Source organism: Manis pentadactyla, chromosome 3, assembly GCF_030020395.1.
Source record: "Manis pentadactyla isolate mManPen7 chromosome 3, mManPen7.hap1, whole genome shotgun sequence".
NCBI classification, from domain to species: Eukaryota; Metazoa; Chordata; class Mammalia; order Pholidota; family Manidae; genus Manis; species Manis pentadactyla.
Window position 1 is genome coordinate 36,494,840 of NC_080021.1, and position 20,684 is coordinate 36,515,523.

General features: G+C 33.2%; 1 protein-coding gene across 2 annotated transcripts in view; it reads left to right on the forward strand.

Moving 5' to 3' along the window:
* Positions 1 to 20,684, forward strand: part of LRP12 (LDL receptor related protein 12) — a 72,889-nt gene that overhangs the window by 15,418 nt on the left and 36,787 nt on the right. The gene's annotated exons all lie outside the window — the stretch shown is intronic.

Here is a 20,684-nt window from a genome sequence, read left to right on the forward strand (position 1 = left end):
ATAACCAGTTCCAACACCATCAGTTGAAAAGAATATCCATTCTCCATTAAGTTGCTTTTGTACCTTTGTCAGTAATCAAGTAAGTGGTCATATGTGGATGGTTCTATTTCTGGACTCTATTCAGTACCATTGATCTGTGTGTTATCACTTTACCATTACCACACAGTCTTGATTTCCATAGTTTTTATAGTTAGTCTTAAAATTGGGTAGTGTGATTCCTCCAACTTTATTCCGTTTCAAATCATCTTAACTACTCTAATTCCTTTGCCCTTCCACTATAAATTTGTTTCAATCCACAAAATTTCCTGCTGTGATTTTGATTAGCATTGTGTTGAATTTATAGATCACTTCAAGAAGAATTGACATCTTTACTGTGTTGCATTTTCTAATCCATGAATATGGGATCTCTCTATTTATTTAGGTCTTTGATTTCTTTCATTAGTGTTTTGTAGTTATCAGCATACAGATCTTATATAAGTTTTGTAAGGTTTATATATATTTCATTTTTTGAAGATGTTTAAAGTGGTATTTAAAAGTTGTTTGTTTCCATTTGTTCTTTGCATGTGTATATGATACGTGATTGATGTGTGTTGACCCTGTGTCCTGCAATGTAACTAAACCCACTTATTCTAGTAGTATTTGTGTAGATTTTGCTGGAATTTTCTAAATAATTACCATGGCATCTGTGAATTTGGAAAGTTTCCATTTTGTCTTTCCAAACACATGCCTTTTATTTTCCTTTTTGCTTTATTGCATTGGCTAAGACTTCCGGTATATACTTAACAGGAGTGGTAAGAATATTTGCCTTATTTCCCATCATATAATGGAAAGTATTCACTTTCCACTGTTAAGTACATTAGCTGCAGAGTTTTTGTAGAATCCTGTTATTAAGTTGAGGAAGTTCCTCTCTATTTCTAGTGTGCTGAAAATTTTATCTTAAGTGGCTGTTGTATTTTGAAAAATGCTTTTCTGCATCCTTTTGCTTTCCAAATTATATAGTAAATTACATTGATTTTTCAAATATTTAATTAGCCTTTCATTCTCAGGATAAACCACTATAGATTTACCTGTTCTAGATATTTCATGTAAATGGAATCATATAATATGTGATCTTATGTGTCTGGCTTCTTTAACCTAGCATGTTTTCATGGTTCAAACACGTTGTATCATGAACCAGTACTTCATTACTTTTCATGGCCAAATAGTATTCTAGTGTATGGGTAGACCTCATTTTGTATCCTCTCATTAGTTGACAGACATTTGGGTTATTTCCACTTTTTGTGAGTAACACTGTTATATTTATTTATAAGTTTTTGTGTGAACATGTTTTCAGTTCTCTTGAGTAAGTGCATAGAGTGGAATTGCTGGGTCTTTTGATAGCTCAATGTTTGCTTTTCTAAGTAAATGCCAAACTATTTTCCAAATGGTTGTACAATTTGCATTCCCACATGCAATGTATAAAGGTTCTAATTTTTCTACATACTTGTCAACACTTGTTATTGTCCATCTTTTTGTTTGCATATCCCTAATGAGTAGTGAGCTCTTTTCATGTGTTAATGGCCATTTCTGTATGTTCTTTGCGGAAATGTCTATTCAAATTTTTTGCCCATTTCTTATTTGGTGGAATTATTTGTCCTTTTTTTGATATTGAGTTGTAAGAGTTCTTTATATATTGTGTATATTAACTCCTTGTTAGATATGTGATTTGAAAATTTTTCACCCCTTCTGTAATTTGATGTTTTTACTTTCTTGATGGTATCCTTTGAAGCACAGTGTTTTTTGCTTTGAGATGATCCAGTTTACTTATTTTTTCTTTTGTTGTGCTGTGGTGTCATTTCTAAGAATCTATTTCCTAACCAAGGTCACAAAGATGTACTCCTATGTTTTCTTCTCAGACTTTTCTAGTTTTATCACTTATATTTAGGTCTCTGACCCATTTTGAGTTAATTGTTGTGTACAGTATGAGATAGGGGTCAAATTTCATTCTTTTGCATGTGAATAATCAGTTGTCTCATCAAATTTGATGAAAAGATTATTCTTTTCCCATTGAGTAATCATGGCACTCTTGTAGAAAATCAATTGAATATAAGTGTAGGGGTTTATTTTTGACCTCTCAGTTCTATTCCGTTGATTATGTCTGTCTATTCCTATGCCAGGATCATATTACTATATAAGCTTACTTATAGCTCTTATTACTATAGCTTTGTAGTATGTTTTGAAATCAAGAAATGTGAATCTCCAACTTTGTTCTTTATCAGGATTGTTTTTGTTATTCTGGATTCTCTGAATTTTTGTGTGAATTTCTGAGGGAGGGGGAAGATAGGTAGGATTTTGATAGGGCTTGCATTGAATCTGTAGGTCAATATAGGCAGTAGTGCTGTCTATATTGCATATGAGTGCTGTCTATATTGCCCATGAATATGAGATGCCTTTCCAGTTATGTAGGCCTTCTTTAACTTTTTTCAACATTGTTTTATATTTCAGAGTAAAAGTTTTATACTTCTTTTGTTAAATTTATTTCTATTTTTTGCTGTTATTGTAATTGTTTTCCTAACTTGAATTTTAGATTGTTCATTGCTAGAGTGTCAAATATAATTTTTCTTGTATTCTGCAGTAATACTGAAGTTATTTATTAGTTCTAAGTCTTGTTTGTGTGTGTGAATTCCTTAGAATTTTCTGAAGTTCTAAGTTCATAGCATATTTGCACACAGACATGGTTTTAGTTCTTCCTTTAAGCTACAGATATTCTTTTCTTTTCACCCACCCCCCTCAACTTCTCCCCCATTGTAACCACTAGTCACTTCTTAGTGTCTGTGAGTTTGTTAATTTTGTTTTGTTTTTAGTTTCCACAAATATGAAATCATATGGTATTTGTCTTTCTCCACCTGTCTTATTTGACTTAGCATAATACCCTCTAGATCCATCCATGTTGTCACAAGTAGCAGAATTTCTTTCTTTTTTATCACTTAATAATATTCCATTGTATATATGTACCACATCTTCTTTATCCATTTTTCTGTTGATGAACACTTTGGTTGCTCCCATATCTTGGCTGTTGTAAATAATGCAGCAATAAACAGGAGTGTATATATCTTTTCAAATCAGATACTTGGTTTTCTTCAGGTAAATTCCTGGGAGTGAAATTACTTGATCATAAGGTATTTCTATTTTTAGTTTTTTGAGGAACTTCCATATTGCTTTTCATAGTGGCTGTACCAATTTACATTCCCACAGTGTTGGAATGTTTTTCCCCATATCCTCACCACTTGTTATATCCTGCCTTTTGAATAGTGGCCATCCTGACAAGTGTGAGGTGATAACACTTTGTGGTTTTGATTTTCATTTCCCTGATGATTAGTGATGTGGAGTGTCTATATGTGTCTGTTAGACATCTGTATGTCTTCTTTGGAAAAATGTCTATTCACGTCCTTTACCCATTTTTTAACTGGGTTATTTGTTATTTTTGGTGTTGAGTCATGTGAGTTCTTTATGTATTTTGGATGTTAACCCCTTATTGGATATATCATTTATTCTCCCATGTTATATGTTGCCTTTATGTTTTGTTGATAATGTCCTTTGCTGAACAGAAACTTTTTAGTTTGATATAGTCCCACTTGTTTATTTTTGCCTTGTTTCCCTTGCCCAGGAAGATGTATCCAGAAAAAAATTACTCATGCTTATGTCCAAGAGATTTTTGCCTGTGTTTTCTTCTAAGAATTTTATGGTTTCATGTCTTATATTTAGGTCTTTAATACATTTTGAGTTTACTTTTGTGTATGGTTTTAGGGAGTAATCCAGTTTCATTCTCTTGCATGTAGCTGTCCAGTTTTCCCAACACTATTTATTGAAGAGACTGTCCTTTCCCCATTGTATATTCTTGCTTCCTTTGAAGCAATTGTGTGGTCACATAATTGACCATATATGTGTGATTTATTTCTGGGCTCTACTCTGTTCCATTGAGCTAGGTCTGTGCTTATACCCATACCATACTGTTTTGATTACTGTAGCTTTGAGGTATAGCTCAAAGTCAGGAAGTATGTTACTCCCCACTCTGTCTTTCTGTCTCAAGTTTGCCTTGTCATTCAGTCTTTTATGGTTCCATATGAATTTTAGGGTTATTTGCTCTAGTGCATTGAAAAATGCCACTGGTTTTTTGATACGGAGTGCATAAAATCGGTACATTGCTTTGGGTGGTATGGCCATTTTGACAATATTAATTCTTCCTATCCATGAACATGAGATAGATTTCCACTTATTTGTGTCTTCTTCCATTTCTTTCATCAGTGTCTTACAGTTTTCAGAGTACAGGTCTTTCACCACCTTAGTTAGGTTTATTCCTAGCTCTTTTTTTCTTTTTGATGCAATTGTAAATGGAATCATTTTCTTGATTTCTCTTTCTGATGGTTCTTTGTTAGTATATAGTAATGCAACAGATTTTGTATCCTGTGATTGCTGAGTCCAGTTATTCTGATAGTTTTTTGGTGGAGTCTTTAGAGTTTTCTATTTATAGTATCATGTCATCTGCAAATATTGAGAGTTTTACTTCTTTCTTACCAATATGGATGTCCTTCTTCTGTTCTTGTCTGATTGCTGTGACTAGAAATTTTAGTGCTATGTTAAATATAAATGGTGAGAGTAGATATCCTTATCTTGTTCCTGATCTTAGAGGAAAAGGTTTTCATCACCAAGTATGATGTTAGCTGTGGGTTTGTCATATATGGCCTTTATTATGTTGAGGTATGTTCCCTCTATACCCATTTTTAAATGTTGAAAGTTTTTATCATGAATGGATATTGAATTTTGTCAAATGCTTTTTCATCATCTATTGAGATGATTACATGGTTTTTATCTTCCCTTTTGTTAAAGTAGTGTATCACATTAATTGATTTATTAATTGTACTCTCCTTGCATCCCTGGAATAAATCCCACATATTCATGATGAATGATACTTTTGATGTATTTTGAATTCAGTTTGCTAATATTTTGGAGAGGATTTTACATCTATGTTCATCAGGGATAGTGATCTGTAATTTTCTTTTTTTGTAGTGTTTTTGTCTGGTTTTGGTATTAGAGTGATACTGGCCTTATAGAATGAGTTTGTAAGTATTCCCTCCTCATTAGCTTTTCTTTAAATGTTTGGTAGAATTCAGCTGTGAAGCCATATGTTCCTGAAATTTTATTTGTTGTGAGTTTTTTGATTGCCATTTCAATTTTGTTACTGATAATAGGTCTGTCCAGATTTTTTGATCTTCCTGGGTCAGCTCTGGAAGATTATACATTTCTAGGAATTTATTCATTTCTTCTAGGCTGTCCAATTTATTGACAATTTTTTGTAGAATTCTCATATAATTCTTTGAATTTCTGTGGTGTCAACTGTAATTTCTCCTCTTTCATTTCTGATTTTGTTTTGTGTCCTCTCTCTTTTCTCTTGATAATTCTAGCTAGGGGTTTGTCTGTTTTGTTTATCTTCTTGAAGAACCAGCTCTTGGTTTCATGGATTTTTTTCTGTTGTTTTCTTATTCTTTACTTTATTTCTGCTCTGATCTTTATTGTATCCTTCCTTCTACTGACTTTGGGCTTTGTTTGTTCTTTTTCTGGTTCCTTTAGTTTTGAGGTTAGATTGTTTATTTGGGTGTGTTCATGTTTCTTGAGGTAGTCCTATATTGCTATGTACTTCCCTCTTAGAACCACTTTTCCTGCATATTATTATTTTTTTCTTGTCTTAATTGCCCCTGCTAGAATCTCCAGTATAGTGTTGAATAGAAGTGGCAAGAGGGAGGCATCCTTATATTTATTTATAATCACCTTTAAAACAATTATAGTAAAACATGGTATTGTTTCTGAAGCTGGGAGAGTGATGTATGAGAACTTAAATACTTCTCTACTTTGTGCATATTTTCAGATTCACATAATAAAGCCCGAAAAGCATGTTAAAATACTTGTCAAAATAAATTACATTAAAATTTCCTTCCCCATTCTCAACAATTATTTTGATTTCTTAAGGTTTCTTCTCCTCCCTTACCATTTTCTTTGTTCCATGTCATTTTTCTTGAAGTCATAATTAAATTGATTTTTTAAATTTTGTTGAAATACACTCATGAATTGTGTTTTCTCTCTAAGAAATATGTACTGGTTGTATATATTCTTAGGTGTGTACAGCTGAAAATGGCTTTTTTATTTTGCCATGTCACTTGAATAATGGTTTAGTTGGGTATAGAATTCCAGGTTCTCATATTTTCTGTTCAGAATTTTGTGTATGTTACTTTATCATCATGTAACTATATGTTGCCATTTTGGTTCTCATACCTTTGTTCCTTTTGAAGCTTATAATTCCATTTATCTTTGGAGCTCACAGTTTTCACCAGTGTGTTTTTGTATGTATCTTTAGTCACTATTACTATTTGGCATTTGGTGGGCATTTTATCTGAATGTGTCTATATGTATGCTCTAAAAATATTTTTCTAAAATACATACATGTACATATGTGTCAATATACACTTGTGTTTTGACTCCCTCTTTCCTGAAAATTCTGTACTTTTAAAACTTCTATTAAGTGAGTATGATATATCTTGGCTTTATTTCTTTTGTTGCTTAGAATTTTGTATTCTTGTCATTTTATTCTAGAATTTAAAGATTCTTCAGTTTAGTTTGTTGTAATTGTCTATAGTATAGAATTATCTATGATTCTTCAGTTTAGTCTTCTAAATTTTAATGTTGTACAAATATAAATATAAATTTGTCTTAACAAATAGTTTTCCTTTTTTATAATGACAGTTTTGTTGTTTTCGTTTAACTATGGAACCAATTGGTCTTTCTCACCTCTCCTGCAAATTCTCTTACCTGTCCTTTCCTCCACTTGCACCCACACCCCCAAGAATATGGCAAGAACTCTCCGTGCTTTCTGGAGAAAATAATCCATCTATGCACATTCACAGAAAATTTTTCATATGATATGGTGTGATTCTAGAACTCCCTAAAGCTTATTCATGATCCCTAATGTGCTATTTTTGAATGAATTGCAGTGGTACTACCTGAGAGCTTGTTAGAAACACAGAATCTCAAGTCCCTGCCTCAGATACTGAATTCTAATCTCTATTTTAACAGGATCTCCAGGTGATTCTCTTTATATTCAAGCTTGAGAAGTGCTGCTGTAGGAGGTTGTGGTGTATGTGATCTACATTGATTGTTGTGTTTTTTAGGTATTATATCTGGCAGATCATCAGGAGTATATATTTTTTAAATCATACGTTGATATCACAGATATTTCAAGGGTAATTAAAGTAGAAATATTTGTAAAGTACACAGTATTTGAATGGCAAGCTATGCTACATTCAGTTTCAGGAGACAGAGGGACTTATTTATAAACTCATTTTTGTATCAATAGCAAACATATAGCAGTTGCTATTAATCACTGTGTATATATATATGTGTGTGTGTATGTGAGTATGTACACATTCTCATTTTCTTCTCAAAACAACTCTATTAGCCTAGATATCATTATTATTTCCATTTTACAGAGAAGGAACCTGAGACACAAAGAAGTTAGTATTTTAGTTAAGGTCACATAATTAGTAAGAAGAGCTAGGATTTGAACCCAGGTAGCATGGCTCTGGAGTCTGCTCTTAACCATTCCACTATATTGCTTCTTTGTAGTTTTCTTTAGAGATGTCCTTAAACTCAATGCAGCTTATATGCAAACGGATTAATTCCTGATAACATTTGCTCTTTTTTAATTCATTACTAGAACTCATCTGCTTGTGGTACTGATATATGAGCCACAGATGCCAGATCGTTAGTGTTTTCTGAATTAATCTGATTTGCTATTAATTGAGATTTCTAAATGGCACAATGCTGGATAATTGGGTTTTATTCTACTTACCCTCAATTTGTTGTGAGGCTGTTAAGTAACTCATGCAAATACTTTCTACATGAAATGTTCATTTTCTTCCTCAGTAGATGGACAAAAGATAATTTATAGGAATAGTAATTAGATGACTAATAAAATTAGAGGCAAAAATTAACTTTATAAAGAAATGCAAATTAATGCCACATACTAATATAATAAATTTGTAAAAACCAAACTGTTCTGTTAAGTGTTCAAAATATTTTTTAAAAGATGTAAAATATCAAAATTGTGATTAGAGTGCAATGAAATGAGCATTCATACTTGACTAATAGAAATGGTAATCTTTGGCTGATGGGTTTATTTGTATTTCTTGACGTGTATCCTGGGTATTTTTCCGTATTACTTTTTCTCCATAAACTTTCCCTAAGGTTGAAAACTAGATTATTTACAGTTTTGTTCATATTTATAAACCCTATAATTGACTTGCTTTATTAATTTTTGTCTTTTTTTGTTGTGTTTATGTCATAAAAGTAGAATTACTGAGCCAAAAGTTGGAGTATTTCATACATGTCAGTACAGAAAAATAAGAATAAAACCTGATTTTGAGTGCTTACCATGTGCTAGGCATTGCTTTAAATGCCATATATGCTCATTTAAATCTTTATATCAAAACTATGAGATAGGCCCTGTTTTAACTCCATTGTGCAAAAAACAGAGGGATTAAATATGTACTTAAGCTCATACAATTACAAGCATGATTTGTTTTCCAGAAAGAATTTACTACTTTAAGCTTCTGCCCATAAAATTATAAATTACATACCTTTTTATACCCTCATTAGTGAAATATTGAAATAATAGCATAATATTAATAAACACAGCTAGAATCCTCATTATTGTCTCTAACTACCATCCTTCACTGAAAGGATCTTAATGTCGTAGGTAAATGGCTTATTCACTGGGGCAAAGGATGAGCCTAGGACATTCTGTTGTATCAGAAAACAAGGAAGCTCTCAAAGACTAGTGGTTCATGCCAAAAGGACTCACACTGTAGAGTCAATATAAATGGGCTCTCATTGGCTGAAGGTGAGAAAGCTGAACTATCACAAAGAGTAATGAGGAGAGTTGGTTGAAATTCACTGAATATAGGAAAACTCCATGCTTCATAATAATGACAAGACTTACAATAAGAAACACAAACACACATACCACTACAAGTGACTAGAGACTAGTGGTAACAAATAGGGCAGTAACTCCATATTCTGAAAATAAGCAATTCTAAAGAAAGAATTAAGCATTTATCCTCTCTTTTTCTGTATGAACTATGTTTCAAGGTAAGCAAATAACATCTGTCGAGGGGAAGTTTTTGCAGAATTTCAGTTAATAAATGTATAAAGAATGGCAGCGTTAGAAAATCATTTTGCAATCCCTAATGAAATAATTTGGTCAAAATCTAACCATTAGTAGCTAAAACTATTAGACAGATGGTTGTGGGGGAATTTTACAATGAAGGGATCAGATTACCCTACCTGAACCTATTGATTAGGACAAGCAGATGGTATGTGTGTCCTCCTGTGCTCCCTACAAAGCATATAGTACCAGCTCTGAAGTATCCTAGCTGAAAATGTTGACCCTGTGTCAGATCAAACTTCTGCAACAAGGGTTGGGAACTATGGCCTTTGAGGCAAATCCAGCCTGCTGCCTGTTTTTTGCTTTGTTTTGTGTTTTTCATAATGTTTTATTAAAACACAGCCACTTTGGTCTAAGTATTGTCTTTGGCTAATTTCATGCTACAGTGTCAGAGCTGAGTAGTTGCAGAGACTGTAATGGCCCACAAAGCCTAAAGTATTATTGTCTGGCCATTTTACAGAAGTTTGCTGACCCATGAGCTAGATGAACATAGTTAAGTGACCCCAAAAGGAAATGACACCATAGAACATGGGCCTCTTACAGGACAACCGATCTGGTGTCTGTAACCAGTCAGTGCTGTGGAAAATAAGGGAGTATCACTGTTGGTTAAGAAAGACGTAAACACACCAACCAAATGAAACATCGAGACTTTGTTTGGATCTTGCTTCAAATAAGCCAACTGTAAAAACACATTTATGAAACTATGAAGAAAATCTGATATGGCCTGGACTATATTAATATTTTCAAGAATTATTATTAATTTTGTTAATAACATTATAGTTAGGTAAGAAGTCTATATTTTTAGAGATGCATATTGAGATATATAGAAGTGAAATAATATGTGGCATATGCTTTAATTACTTCACAAGAAAAAGAAAGTAAGTAGCAAAGGCATGAGCCAAACTTAAGACTCTTTGATGTAAGACTCAGCGAGTTCCACTGTGTCATCCTGTCATACTATACTATCTATAGTAGATTTTAGTATTGCCTTCTGGCTTGCTTCTAATAATTACTGACCCATCTTTCTAAAATTCTGTCATCTCTTAGAATCTTTGTCAGTCTAAGCATACCCTTGATTTTCTCCTAATCCACTATATGTAGACATTATTATCAGAGGGGCATCTATCAAGGATGGATGTACATCTCTGGTCTTAGCAGCAGAAGAGCCTGGTATTCCATTCTTAATTCTACTCCTCAATAGCTATGAGAGTTAGTCCTGTCAATTTAATTGCTGAGTCCCAACATAAAATGGGAATATCAGTTATTCCTGGGATTGTTTTAAAACTAAAGAATATGTATTAGGAAAATGTTTTGTATGTACTTGATGAAATTACTCTCCAAAAAATGACTCATTTATGTTTTGGAAAGTATAGTGATGGAATTAAATGCAGGAACTTTGTGATAAGACAGACCTAGGTTTGGATACTATTTCTTAGCCATGTCACCCTGAGCAAGTTATTTACTGTTTCTAAAATTCAGTTTCTGCATTGTAAACTGGAGACAATACCTACCTGAAATATTAATTATGATGATTAAATTAAAATCTGATATATAAATTAAAATCTGAAGGTACATAGTGTAGCAATAAATACATACTGAGTAAATAAATATTTTATCTCTATTCACTTGAGGAAATATACCTAAATAGCAGGGATAGATATATTTTCATTGGGTAATTTTTTACAGTTATATGAAAAGGATACCCTCAACTTCATATATGATACTTATATAGGAATGCCAAGTTGACAAGATAAACTGCAAGATACTATTTTAAAAGTCTATTTTAAAATATCTATTGCAAGATAAACTGCAAGATACTATTTTAAAAGTCTATTACTAGTTTAAAATGAAATTATAGATAAGATAGAAGATGAGCTTCAATAGAGGTAAGTGAAAACTTATCATTTGCCCCAAGGAAAAAAATTATTCAAATATATTTATTGTACTGATGGGCTGTTTTTCTTCTATAAGCTATTAAGAACTCAAGAAGGTCAAAAATGATGGAAGCATCACGCCTTTGGCTTGGTGTCCTTTACTCCCCCACAGCAAGTTGCTAAAGCTAATACAGAATAGAGTCCTTACAATAAATTTGCTCAAGAACTTCTAACAGTCATTTGAGAAATATTTTACATTTTGAAGAACAATGATAACAAATAGCTTGCTAAAGCTTATAATCCAAGTGAACAATTGGATCAGAAATTTCTCTTTCCTCTTGTGGCTTTCTAAAACTTCATTCACTAGTAAAAGAATGCCTGTCTTCCTTCTCATATTTCTCTATCCTTTTCCTTCTTTTCTCTTATGTCTGAGCAAACTATAACATGAAGCCAAAATGTTAATAATACAGAGAATATCTCATGCTTAATTTTAAAATCGGATACTTTTGATCCTATAAATCAACAAACCTTCATTGAGCTCTCAGTCTGTATCAGAAACTGGGAGATAGTTGCCGGGAAATAGGAAGGCAGGGAGAAAGATTGAAAAAGAAAGAGAAGAGACAAGAAAAGGAAAGAAAGACTTCCTTTGCTCTTAGAACACTCAAAATTTGGTATGGAAGATGGGCACTTAAATTAATAACCCAAAGTAAAATGATAAAGACTGTCATCATAATAGGCTCATAATCCAGTACCAGTATGATGTACTATGGGAACATCAAGGAAAACTCCTAACTTGCCTGAGATGGATGGAGATCTCGTTCCTGAGCTAAGCTGAAGGAGTTAGGTGGCTAACTGGTGGCTGTGCATTAGACTGTTCAGGCAGAGAGAACATCGTGCTCAGAGATATCACAACTTCAGAAACTCTATATACTTTATCAGTGCTGAAACCAGTATATATGTAAAAAGTAAAAGCAGACAAGGAGCAGTAAGAGTCAAGAGTAAAAAAAATGGAGATGAGCCAGATTATGGGGAGCCTTTTAGAGGCTCTTCATGCATATAAGGAGTTGAACCAGTTACAGTTTAATAAGTTGAAGGTGAATATCAGTATGCATTTAAAAAGATCTCTAGTGCATTGTGAAGAGTGGATCAGAGAACTGTAAGACCAAAAGAAAGAAGCTTGAAAGCAAATGCACTTATGCACATATTCAGTAGATATTTACCACGTATCTAATATAGGCCAGGCACTCGTCTACACTTCTGTCCTTGGGAAACATATCAATACAGTAACACTGGAAAGAAATAATCAATGACATGAAGGAAGGGAATAGCAGCAGGTCTGAAAAGTATCAGGAGGGCCTAATATACAGTGCATGAGGGGAAGAAAGGGATGGTAAAGAAGAAATCTAGAATGACTTCTTGGTTTCTGCGTGGACAACTGAAGAATGTTGGTATCATTCACCAAGGTAAAGAGTACAAGAGAAATTACAGAGTAAGGGTAGATAAAAGGTGTTCAGTCTTAGACATAATGAGTTTGAGATACCTAGTTGACATTAAGGTAATGCAGATTCCTATCCATTAGGAAGTTTAAAATACAGCTTAGGATGAATATGATAATAGCAGATCCTTCATAAGGTGATTTTGAAGATTAAATGTACTGAAACTTGTAAATTGCTTAGGCCATCATCTCTTACATAGTACATACTCACTAGTTTGCTCTTGTTATTTCAAGAATCTGGGCTTTGAACTAGACAAATCTGCATAAGTTCTGGCAATGCCACTTACTAGTTGTGTGGCCTTGAGCAAGTCTCTTAACCCTTTTGAGTCTCGTTTCTCTGCATGTACAATGAAGATAGTATTATTTTACAGGGCTACTATAAGGATTAGTAATAATGCGTGAAAGGCACCAACCACGGTGACAGGCACAAGGCAAATGTACAATGAATGTTGGGGGTAGGGACATGTCAAGTAAATATTTGCACCTCAGGAGAAAGATCTGATTAGGGGTAGAAATTTAAGAGGTATCAACATGGAAGATTGGAACCTTTAAACATATGCTGAAAAGAAAGAATTTCTGGAAAGGGAGAGGATAATATGCCAAAAGATCTCTGAATGGTTGGCAAGGGAGATCATTTACTAAGAGTATTGGTCTAGGAAGTTTTTTGGAGCCTCAAAGAGAATAATGAAGGACTAACGTCACTTTTGAGGAAATTAGAGACACAATTGAATGAGGCTTTATTAAAACATTATACTTCAGCACTGAGTATGTAGATGAATTAAAAACCATGAATTCATAGTGACACTCTTAGGATTTTCTCAAATATCAGAAAACTGGATTCAGAGTTGGTATTTTTGAGGAAAAGGTGTTTGATAGGTCATTGGTAATCTTGCTACATGCGTTTTGGAAATGTACTAGGGGTAAAGGGTAGACTGAAGCAGATTGAGGAGCAAGTGATAGGTAAGGAATTTCCATTAGTGAGTGTAGGTTCTTCCTTCAAAAAGTTTGAGAAAGGGAAGGCCAAGAGAAGAAGATAGGAAAGCAGAAATGGGCGATACACCGGCAAGACAGAGGGTTTTTTTTTTTATGGAGGAGAAAGATGTCAAGGGGAGACAAAGGAACTAGAAGAGGAAAGATCTGAAGGGGAAGGAGAGGGAGAGTAATGAATGACTGCAGGATTCAGAGTGACTCTAGACTGGGTGTCCTTGGCTCCCATGATGGAGTCCCCGGTAATCTTAAGAACAGCCTTTCCTGTCAATCGAATACTTAACCGTTCATAATGCCATGTTCTGTAGTCACAAATATTACCACAAGTAAAAACACTTACTTACTGTCTCATCTTTTGTAAATAATAAAGGTAGGAAAAAGAAAATAAATGTGGATATCTGATTCAAAAAAAGAAAACGTGGTTAATGTCAAGAAAAACTTAAATCTATAAATGGTATAGGCTGATTTAAACAATTTGGTAATTCCTTTTAAATATCATAAGTATACTTTAAAATTTAGAATTTTACTGATTTCTAAATTCCTTATAATTCTACCTCTAAAAAGTTATTTTCCTGCAGTCTAATATTTTAAAAACATTTATCTTTGTTGTTATTACAAAAGGCAACATTTCTATTTGCTTTAGCTGCTGCATTAACACCATGGTTATTAATGATGTCGGGAAGAAAAGGAAAGTTGCAGCCACGCTTTAGTCTTCTCATTATTGAATCTCATGTATGAGAACATTTTAATAAAAACACTCAACGAGGTAGGAATAGAAGGGAACTTCATCAGTCTGATAAAGACCATCTATAAAAAACCCAAGCTAACATCATATTTAATAGCAAAAGACTGAAAGCTTTCTCTCTGTGATCAGGAACAAGACAAGGATATCCATTCTTGCTCCTTCTATTAAGTATTGCATTGGGGGTTCTATGCAGGGAAATTAGACAAGAAAAGGGGCATCTTAATTGGAAGGGAAGAAGTAAAACTATTTCTGTTTTAATAGATGTTACATGCTCATATATAAAAAAAATTCTGAAGAATTCGCAAAAAGCCCATTAGAGCTAACAAACAAGTTCAGCAAGTTTGCAGGATAGAAGAAAAAATACATTCCTGTACATTAACAATGAAAACTGAAAATCAAGTTAAGAAAGCAATTCCATTAACAATAGCATGAAAAAGAATAAAATACTTAGACATAAATTAAATGAAGTACAAAACTTAAACTCTGAAACTGTATTTATGGAAAGAAATTAAGGAAATCTTCAGTAAGTAGAAAGGCATCCAATATTATTTATGTATCTGAAGAATTAAGATTAAAAATTAGTATTTTTAATACTCTGCAAGTTGATCCACAGGTTCAACACTATCCCTATCAAAATCTTAACTGTCTTTGCAGATATTAACAAGCTATCCTAAAATTTGTATGGAAATTCAAGTGATTCAGAATAACCAAAACAATCTCAAAATACAACAAAATTGAAGTACTCATACTTCTCAATTTCAGAACTATCAAGCTACAGTAATCAAGAGTGTGTGGTACTAGCATAAAGATAAGCATTGTAGATGAAGGGAATAGATTTGAAAATCCATAAGTATTCAGAGTGCCAAAAGAAAAAAAGACCTGCTAACCGAGAATAGTTTAGAATTTATCTCCACTACACTGGCATTGTAAGAAGTGTTAAAGGGATTTTGTAAAGTTGAAAAGGGCACTAATTAGTAACTAGAAAACCTAAAGTATGAATCTCACTGGTAAAAGTAAATGTATAGATAAATTCAGAACACTCTAATTGTTGTAACTGTGGTGGGTAAATTACTTACAACTCTAGTGTGAAGGTTAAAAGAAGTATTAAAGATATATAACTACAATAATTTGTTATGGATACACAAGGTTAAAAGGTAAAACTGTCATGAAAAATATAAAATCGGGGGGAGAATAAAGATGAGGGTATGCATTTATTGTGCATCTGAAGTTAAGTTGTTACTAGCTTAAAATAGACTTAACGTTTTGTCAAAACCACAAAGATAAAATCTGTAGTAGATACAGGAAAGATAACAAGAAAAAAATCTAATTATACTACTACAGAAAATAATCAACTAAGACAAAGGAAGAGAACAAGAAGGAACAAAGGAATTATAAAAATGGCTAGAAAATAATTAACAGAATGGCAGTAGTAAATTCACTTTGGATTTCTTTCTCTTCTTGCTCATCAGAACATCAGGATCTTCCAAATCCTGTGGGATGAAAGTTATTAACCTTCCAGCTTCCAGTAGTTGTTCTTTGCCTATCCTTGTGAAGTCTCACTTAGCATTCAGCCTAAATTTAGAGCCCTGATACAGATTTTTAGAGTTTTTTTTTTAATAAGGTTCCTCCCTCCCTGGCACTCTGAATATTTCAGCTGCCTCAGCATCTCTGAACTCCAATCTCTGTTTCTTCAGTTTATCAGGAACTTAGTTTCTCTCTCAATGTGCCAGGGTCTAGAAAATCTCCAGGCAGAAAGCCAGTACAGTAATACAGTTCATCTTAACTTGTTTCCCTTTTCTCAGAGATCACGTTCTTATACTGCCAGCTGTCAAGTGTCTGAATTTTTTTCACATATTTTTACCAACTTTTTAAATTGTTCATAACAGAATTGCTGGCCCATTACCAATTACTCCATCATGACCACCAGAAGGAGTTCTGTGTCTGAGTTTCTAAAAATCTTTCCATGTTGCTACTAATAATGGAGTTTTCTGATGTATCTTCTGACTTGCTATTGTTTGTATTTACAAAAGCTTCTGTATGCTTATTTTATGTCCTGCTACTTTACTAAATTTTCATATTGTTTATAATTGTTTTTCTATTGATTGTCTTGGGTTTTCTAATAGGTAAACAATCATGTAAGCTACAGATTTTTTTTAACTTCTTTATTTTGCCTCTTCTTTTCCAATTCTTAATGTCTGCAATTATTTTTCTTGGCTAATTGCATTGGTTCATATCAATAACTATAGTGGGTACTGCTGTCTTCCAGTCCCTTTTTTAGTGGAAAAGCTTCTATGGGACACTTGAGTAAGAAGCTTGCTAGTTTTGTTTTGGTATTTTTTGTTTCTGTTTCATATATTTTTTATTATTTCTCAATAGATTGTCAACTCTTTGGGGCAGGGACTATGCGTCTTATGTATGACTTGACCTACCAGTCATTCATACCAGCAGATGTGGACTATGTATCTCCTAGTATGTGTTATATTCTGTGCTAGTTGTCAAAACAAAACAAACCAACCCAGCTGTCTCATCACCACATCACACTCACATTCCCATCAGATTAAGATCTGGTGGGAAATACAGACATTACACAGATAACACAAATATGATAAACTTTCAAAAAGTGACAGTATTGGATAGTAAAGGAGCCTATAACAGAATGACCTAACCGAGATGGAATCAGGAGGTGCCTCTCTAAAGAAATATTGAAGTCCAGAGGCAAGAGAGAGAGCTGACACTTTCCTAAAAGAAATCTAGTATTTCTGGAGAGAAGAAATTGAATGTAAAAGTGGATCACAAAAGATGAAGCTTTTGAAGTAGTTAGAAGAACCAGACTGGAGAGTTTGGTAAACCCTGTTGTGATTTTGGACATTTTCCTTAATTATAGTAGAATAGGAATGATGTTTGCTTTTGCGGTGTATATATGTATGTACATATTTATTTTTGATAACTGTCCTCACACCATTGAAAATAAGGATGCTGAGCATATAAGTTACTTGTAACTGCTGCTCATTAACTTTGAAACTAATGATTTTCCCCCATACAGATTGGAATAGCTGTGGCAGGTAGGTTTTAACTCCAAAAGCTAAGTACTGTTTCTTTTATAAGCAAAAAACATACTCATGTCTGAATTCTTTTAAAATAAGGAACATAAACTCCATAATGACTATAGATTTGAATTCTCATTCCATCCTATTTCTGTTTATAAAAAAATGACTAAGTTGTTAGAAGCATTGATCTCACCTGTTAAATGAGTTGTTCTAAAGATGAAGGGAAGCCTTGTAAGGCACTAAGGATTTGGATGGCACATTCTATCAAATATTACCTGTATTTTTTAGCTATTCTTGGAGAACCTTAGTTCTTAAAAAGAAAGAACAGAAATAGAAAGGTACAAAGCATCAGGGACACAGAGACCCTAATTTTAGACATTTTCTTAATGATGACATCCTAATTATTCAGGTGTGTAAACCAAATCTTAGAAGTAGTTTAATTAAGGTTCATGACTAAATAAATACTAGAGCTGGGGTTTGGTTCCAGGTTCTGGTTGCAGAGCTCAAACCCACCACCCTGTGGCCTCTTTTCCTAAAACAGCATCTCCTTTGGAAGATTCTTTCTCGTATTGCATTCAAAAATTACAAAACCAAGTTTCAACTTGGCAATAATAATAATAATAAAGGAGGATGATTGATCACCCTTGGTATTTAGTTAGGTGGACTTAAAAAATATTAAGTTAAAAAAATCATTTCCTGATTTAGGTGTTAATGAATCTATTCTTACTTGAAAAAGTAAAGTTTTTAGGAGTTCTAGTTAATTAACTACTTAGTGACTAATGTATAGTTAAAGAAATAATGTTTGATCAGACTGTATATTTGTCCAGTATATGCTAAAGGGTGACTTCTGCAAGAACATCTAACATGGGTGTATTTGGACACTGTAGTTACAGTAAGGAGATGGTGTGTATACATCCTCAAATGTATGGAGTTCTGGGATTAAGTGAGGGCATTAGAGAGAATATACTTAGATTTGTATCAGCAAAGCAGTTTGGAGCAGGGGCTGTCAGCTTAGGACATGCTAATAGTTGTGTTATATAAGTGGCAGCTTTGTAAAAATACTTTTTAGAATGGCAGGACACCTAAGTAGCCCACTTACTTCAAATGACACTTAGAGTAAGAAATATCTAATATAACCAAAAAAGGTCTTAATTATTTGATATTAACAGAAATTATCATTGATTTTTTAACTTTGAAATTGGGTTATTTTTTAGTTAATGTATGAGGAATTAGCAGTATCATGCTTTATGTTTTAAAATATTGCTTATCAGTTTTAAAAATCAGTGATACTGTCATGAAATTAAAATATTTTATAATCTTTCTCAGTATTTATCAGACATCTACTTATTCAGAATGATGGGAAATGAGCTACATTCTCTTCACCTATTCCTTTTTTTTCTTGGTAATAAGTTTTGAAAGAAATCTGTACCTACTGTAACAAATTTGGTCAATGATGTAGTAATACTGGCCTTCCTCTCTTAATTCCAGTTCCAGAGGTTTTCTTCCAATATTTGTGTAAATCCTTAGATTCTTCTATTTATATCTCTCTATGTATAATGTATATATGTAAATGTATATCTATGTAAATGTCAGATGCTTATGTAAATGTATGCATGTTAACTGTGCATACATCACTTTTAAGTTAAAATTAGATCATATTCTAATGTTATTCTGAAATACATTTAGCTAAATGTGCACATCTTTCCAAGTCAGTACATATAAAATTACTTAATTCAGTTTATTGAATATTTTATTATAAGGCTATATTTATTCATGGGCATGCTAATGGAGATTTAGATTAAATTCTATTATTTTCTATTGTAAAGGACTCCACTAAGTCCTGTAAGATACGTATTATCTTCCTTTTAGAGATGAAATTGAGACACAAAGAGGTTAAGTTACTTGTCCTAAATTGCAGTGAGTTGTAGAGCTGGAATTAGAATCCTGGTGGTCTAGACCACAATCCACAGTTTTTAAATACTACATTATGATACTCTTTTGCATCTGCCTGTATTTACTGTTTACTAAATTGGGGGGGAAATGTAATGTGTAAAATCTTATCTAATATTAAAACTCTCCTGAGGATAATTTAATATGCTACACTTAAAGATATTCAAATTCTTAGGGTCACAAATTGCACAGCTGTAATTTGTAGTTGTATCTAATATAGCAGTAGAAGGTTTAAACTGGTGCTTCTCAAATGGTAATGTGTATACAAATCACTTGGAGGGGTGATATTGTTAAAATGTAGATTTTGATTCAGTAATCTGGGATAGGGCATGAGACTCTGCATTTCTGGTAATCCCAAAGATGCCAGTGCTCCTGATTTATTAGTGAATAGCAAAGGTTTAGGCAATTTACATATACTGAGCTTTGGCAAATCTTGTTAGTTGTTTTATTGAATCAGTTTTTTATGCTACCAATTTTTATAAGTTGTGTGCAATAAAGAGGTGAGGGCTTTCTAGTACTTTCAATTCTATGTCTGTAGCTTTTAATATTGCTGGGAAAAATAAATCATGGCTTCTGTAGTATTAACGTTGAGTACTTAAATAACAGTAATCAGATTTTTTTATGTACTAAATAAATAGGACTTACACATCTATATCACTATTTCCATTGTATCATTCTCAATGGAGAGAAACACTTATTTTCATTTTGAAGTCTGTAGTTGTAGTTGAACTAAGAAGTCTGTTTTATCACTATTATTTTATTCTTTAGTCGTAGTAATAATTGTATTATATGTTTCAATAGTTACAAAAGTGAATACCTGTTCACTGTTATGTGCCAGGTACCATATCAAGTATCAAGGGCTTCACTGACTTGATTTCATTTAATCATTGTGACTTCCTTCCCTCGTTTACTCGTTCATCAGCTCTCTGAGCACTGCTCTGTTCTAGGAACTGTGCATACAGTGGTGAGCCAAGTAAGTGTGGATTCTGCTCCTCGAGAGCTTAGGGCATTGGGGGAATGCTGTACAACAGTCAGGCAATCAGAGAAGAATCAAGCAGTTGTCTGTGCTCTTAAACTGTCTAAGAGAGGTCGACTTTGGTCTCTATGCTTCTCCCACCTTGCTTTCTCCCCTGCCCACTCCATGAATTCTTTCTCTGTCAGCTGGATTCCTGAGCTCTTGTGATGCCAGTTCAACCAAGAGTAGAAAGAGAGAAAATTTTAGAAGTAATGATGAACATATGTAAAAGAAAAGAAAGAACAGAAGTAGATAGAAATAATTTATAATAAAACTTAATAAAAGTAATGCCTGAAGGGACAATATTCACATTAATTT